Below are 6,259 nucleotides of genomic sequence, written 5' to 3'. Positions count from 1 at the left end.
AATCGATTATCCGTTGATGAACTATGATCAACGGATGCTTCATTTTGTACTTCAACGGATGATGCACTATGTCTTTCAACGGATACTGCATTGCCTCTATCAACGGATGCAGTATTTTGTGCATTATCCAAGGGCATGTTTTGAATCCCTTTTGAAGTGTCATCTCCATCAGTCTCCTCTTCACTATCATCACAATATATCTCAATGTTGTCAAATTTGAGTCTCTCATTATGTCCCTCATCTGTTAGTCCATCAATCTTTTTATCATCAAACACAACATGCACAGATTCCATAACAATGTTGGTTCTTAGATTGTAGACCCTATAAGATTTTCCAGCTGAGTAACCAACAAATATCCCTTCATCAGCCTTTGCATCAAACTTCCCTTTATGGTCAGATTGATTCCTCAGTATAAAGCATTTACATCCAAAGACATGAAGAAAGTTTAGAGTTGGTTTTCTTCTCTTGAACAACTGATAAGGAGTCATGCCTTTAGCTTGATTGATCAAAGAAATATTCTGAGTGAAGCAGGCACAATTAACAGCTTCAGCCCAGAAATATGTTGGTAACTTTGATTCTTCAAGCATTGTTCTGGCAGCTTCAATTAAAGATCTGTTCTTTCTTTCAACAACCCCATTTTGCTGAGGTGTTCTTGGAGCTGAGAACTCATGCATGATTCCATTTTCTTCACAGAACAGCCTTAATGTCAAATTCTTGAATTCAGTTCCATTGTCACTCCTGATATTTCTAACCTTCAAGTCAGGATGATTGTTGACTTGCCTGATGTGATTGATAATGATTTCACTTGCTTCATCCTTTGATCCAAGAAAATAGACCCATGAGAACTTTGAGAAATCATCTACAATCACTAAGCAATATCTTTTTCTTGCAATAGACAATACATTGACTGGTCCAAACAAATCCATATGTAGCAGCTGTAATGGTTCATCAATTGTTGTTTCAAGCTTCTTTTTGAATGATGCTTTCCTTTGTTTGCCTTTCTGACAAGCATCACACAAACCATCCCTTGAGAATTCAACTAGAGGGATTCCTCTAACTAAGTCCTTTTTGACTAGATCATTCATTGTCTTGAAATTCAAGTGAGATAGCTTCTTGTGCCATAGCCAACTTTCAACTGTGCTTGCTTTGCTGAAGAGACAAGTAATGGATTCTGCATCTGTAGAGTTGAAGTCAGCTATGTACACATTTCCTTTTCTAACTCCAGTTAGAACCACTTTGTTGTCTTTCTTACTAGTGACAACACAGGCTTCAGAATTGAAGGAAACTGTATTCCCTCTATCACATAGTTGACTGATGCTCAGTAAATTGTGCTTGAGACCATCAACTAATGCAACTTCATTAATGATGACATTCCTTGTTGAAATCAAGCCATATCCCATAGTAAACCCTTTGCTGTCATCTCCAAAGGTTATGCTAGGGCCAGCTCTCTCCTTGAACTCTGTGAGCAGGGAGAAATCTCCTGTCATGTGTCTTGAACAACCACTGTCCAAGTACCATAGATTTCTTCCATTTCCCTGCACACCATAAAATCAATCAATTTGATTTTGGTACCCAAGTTTCCTTGGGTCCATTCTTGTTAGCCTTTCTCCTAGACTTCATTCCTCCTGCATCTTTAGACTTAGGTAAGTTTGAGTCAACCTTGGTCTTAGATGTAGTTGGTTGAGGTGTAGGGTTAGTCACAGAATCATTTAGCACATTTGTAAAATTATTAGGCATTGATTGTGCAAACATGTTATTCCATATGGGCATATTGTATGGCATTTGAGGCATACTAAATGCAGCAAGATAAGGATTGTTAAAATATGGCATGTTTACAAAATGTGCATAAGGATTTTGTTGAGACATAACAGGCATAGCATGCAGAGGTGATGCAGACATATTAGGCATAGAAGAGGGTACATTTATGGGAGTCTTCTTAATGGATTTACAACTAGCAGATAGATGATTAACACTACTACAATGCACACAGCTTTTTCTAGGAGCATACCTATCAGGTGTGTAATTGTTGTGTTTATTAACTCCTACCTTCCCATTTCTGTTGGATTTTCTTTTAGATTCCTTTTTATCCTCAACCATCTTGAGCCTATTATTTAACTGTTCTAAGGTCATGTGCCCTACATTCACCTTACTGACATCTTTGGATGTGCTTGCTTCTTCTTTGACAAAGTTCTTTGAAGTTGAACCAAACTTTTTGTTGAGTTTCTTTAGATTCTCTCTTTTAGAAACATCTGCCTGTTTTGATTGAGGAACCTTCAACGGATGCTCCTTTTCTTCCTTCAACGGATAACTTTCATCATCCGTTGATTCCACATCCGTTGACAGCCCATCAATTAATTCCAGTTTCTTTTTATTTTTATCCCAGGCAGTTTCACAGAATGATTCAATTCCTTGGACCTTAGCAATTTGAGCACTTACATCCCTAGATGTCTTCCAGGCTTTAATCACCTCTTGCTCTTTCTCTAATTGATTGGAAAGTATTTCTACTTTCTTAACAGATTCAGCTAGTTCATTTTCAACAGATATACAATGCAACTTTGTTTTCTCTAGGTCAATCATCTTATCTTCTAACAAAGCATTTCTATTACTTAAAAACAGATTGTTCTCTCTAATCCTACTATTTTCTTTAGCAAGAGATTTAAGAGACACACGCAAATGATACAATTCGGTAGACATGTCATTAAAAGCATCATTGCACTCTTCTTTAGTAAGCTGTGTTAAGTCAGTAGTGATTACCTGATTGCTTGATGAACTAACTTCATTTTCTTCAGAATCAGCCATGAGAGCAAGGTTGACATACTCCACATCTTCATCCTCTTCATCTCCATTAGCTGCCCAGTCCCTTTCTTGAGTAATGAAAGCCCTCTCCTTTTGCTTGAGTAGATCAAAATATTTCTTTTTGTAATCTACTTGTTCAAATTTCTTCTTTTCAGAAGTTGGCTTTCTGCACTCACCTGCAAAGTGTCCACTTATACCACAATTGAAACACTTGAACTTGGATTTGTCCACAGTGTTTTTGTGAGGTTTAGTGGCTCTAGTGTTTTTCTTGAATTTCATCTTTGCAAATCTTCTGGACAGAAATGCAAGATGCTCATCAATACCATCTGAGTCATCTTGGCTGGAGTTGTCTTCATTTTCAGCAACTTGCTCTTTCCCCTTGCTTGATTCCTGATTTCTTATACCATCTTTGGAGTTTGATGTAGATCTCGCAGTTTCTTGTCTGCATTTCCTCTCATCTTCAGCTACCAATGCAACTGAACTTCCTTTCTTTCTCCCCTTCTCCAATACCTCATCCTGTTCCAGCTCTAGTTCATAAGTCTTCAAGATTCCATACAATCTTTCAAGAGTGAAGTCCTTATAATCTTGAGAGTTTCTTAAGGAGACAGTCATGGGTTTCCATTCCTTTGGCAAGGATCTTAAAAATTTAAGATTTGAATCCTTCACCTGGTACACTCTTCCATACAGCTTCAGTCCATTCAACAGCTTTTGGAACCTATTGAATGTTTCATTTAAAGATTCATTTTCTTCAAAATGAAAGTATTCATACTGTTGAATGAGAAGCTGCATTTTGTTTTCTTTCACTTGTTCTGTACCTTCACACAGTAGTTGAACTGTGTCCCAAACCTCTTTGGCAGTTGTGCAATTTATCACATTATCAAACATATCCATGTTAAGACCATTAAACAAAATGTTCATAGCCTTCTTATCCTTGTGGACTTCTTCTGTGTCTTCCATTGTCCATTCTGCTCTAGGTTTTGGAATGGATTGACCAACAGCAACTGTGGCTGTAGCAACTGTTGCTACTTTGTGGGGAATGTGAGGACCATTCTCAATGCAGTTTACATAACCTTCATCTTGGGAGAGTAGATGAAGGTGCATTTTCACCTTCCAATGGTGATAACTGTCTTTGTCAAGAACTGGGATCTTTACTCCAATATCCTTCTTACTCATCTTTGTTAGATTCCAAGATCTTTAAACTCTTTGTATGTCAAGAGCCTGCTCTGATACCAATTGTTATTCCTAGTGGACTAACAATGAGATTTACAGAAGGGGGGTTGAATGTAAATCTCAAAACTTTTTCAAGTTTTGAGCAGTTTATGAAAGTTGTGTGTTCAAGAAGAACAAGTGTGTGAATTGCTTTAAGCTAATACAGACAGATATATATTCAAGCACAAATGTAAAGAACACAACAGACCTTAAAAACTTTTCTGGTGGATTTGTTGTTCCACCAGAGATGGTATTTTAGAAAATCTGTGATTAAACAATGTTGATCACAGCTGCATCCTAGTACAAACTAGATGAATTTTCTCTCAATATTTTTCTAAACAGCTCTGGAAAATCTCTCATCTAATTACTAGCTTCTACTTGGTTTATATATTACCAAGTGTACAAGTGAAGAACAATATAAAATACAGTAATAAAATAAGATCTTCACTTGCTTCTTTTCCTGTTCACTCCAGTACTTTGTTGACTATTGCATCTTTGTACTAGAGAAGAACGGCTGCTTTTTCTGTTGTTCCTGAAATTCGGCTACCACATCTCAGTTGTCTCTATCAACCCATGTGCCTCTGTTTGTAGGTACAACTACCCCTTATCAACGGCTAATCATCAGAACATCCGTTGAAGCTTTCATCCGTTGATGCACTCATCCGTTGAAGGATGTTATCCGTTGAAGCTTTCATCCGTTGATGCACTCATCCGTTGAAGGATGTTATCCGTTGATGACTTTATCCGTTGAAGCTTTAGAGACATCCGTTGAAGCTTAGCTTCTCATCCGTTGAAGGTCTTTAAGTCATCCGTTGATACCACTTCACTTATACAAAATTACAAGGCATGAAGTATTTACAATTGGCCTTCCTATCTGCATATCATCTAGTAGTCAACATGACTCATAGTTTCTCTCAACTTCCAAGAATTACATTTTAAATACAGAGACTGAAATATGCTACAACACTAGACTTATTTCTAAGTAAAGCTACACCATCAACGGATAGCCAAAGTGGTCTTATCCGTTGAGGCTACAGACACTAAATTTCTACTTAAGTATTTTGTTAAACATATCATCAAACTAATGCACATACATTCCTAACAATTAACTTCCTAATTGTTTGCCTAATGACCGCTGATCTGTTATACGGTTCGCTTAACTTTCGTTTTCGTTTATCGTTTGAGGGATCATACCCGGGATCTTATTACTTAGGTTCCCTTAACCTTTCTCAATATATTGTATTCCTTTTATGATCCTCTCTTATAATCCTTTAATTTAAATCCTTTTTATCCTGTTACCTTATACTCAATTCTTTTCGTATCTATTGGATTTCCGGGAAAAATCAAAGTGTTCGGATTTGGATTCTGACGATCTTTACATACACTTATATCTCATATAAAGTACTAATAAAATCTCAGAATATCCATATCAGAACCCCTACATAGTGTGACATGAAAAGTTTTTTTTTTTTTTCATTCAGCAAAAACACTATTCATAAGGGTTTCAAAATTTCCCAAAAATTGGGATTATTACAGTCTCCCCTCCTTAAAAGGATTCCGTCCCGGAATCAGATAGAAAATGAATAGGGATACTCTCTTAGCATTGCACTTTCTAACTCTCAAGTAATTTTCCCACATTGTGGTTCTACCACCAAACTCTGCCTAGTTTGATAATCCTTCTCCTAAACACTTGTTCCTTTTTACTCTATAACCCTTCCTGGTTGCTCCATATAGGTTACGTCTGGTTGCATGTCTATGCGCTCATATGCCCCTATTTATCTGGCATCTGAAATTCACTTCCTTAACATTGATAAGTGAAACACGTTACGACTTGCTACACGTTCGGGGGGTAAGGCTAGCTCATATGCTAACCTCCCAATACTTCATAACATATCCAAGGGTCCGACACCTTGTGGACTTAGCTTTCCTTTCTTTCCGAATCTCATCAATCCTTTCTGAGGGAATACCTATAACAACACTAGGTCCCCTACTTCCCATTCCTTGTCCTTTCGTGTCAAATCAACATACTTTTTATGTCCATCTTGGGCTACTACCAGCCATCCTCTGATTAGATCTATTATATCCTTGGTCCTTTGGACCACTACTGGTCTGAGCATCTTGCGATCTACAACTTCATCCTAACATAAGGGAGATCGACATTGTCTTCCCTCAAGGATCTCATAAGGTGACATCTCGATAATGACATATGATCTATTGTCGTAAGATAACTTAATCCGCGTTAAGTGATCATTCC

The sequence above is a fragment of the Apium graveolens genome, chromosome 5 (genome assembly GCF_009905375.1).
Source record: "Apium graveolens cultivar Ventura chromosome 5, ASM990537v1, whole genome shotgun sequence".
Classification (NCBI taxonomy): domain Eukaryota; kingdom Viridiplantae; phylum Streptophyta; class Magnoliopsida; order Apiales; family Apiaceae; genus Apium; species Apium graveolens.
This window is presented reverse-complemented; position numbering follows the sequence as displayed.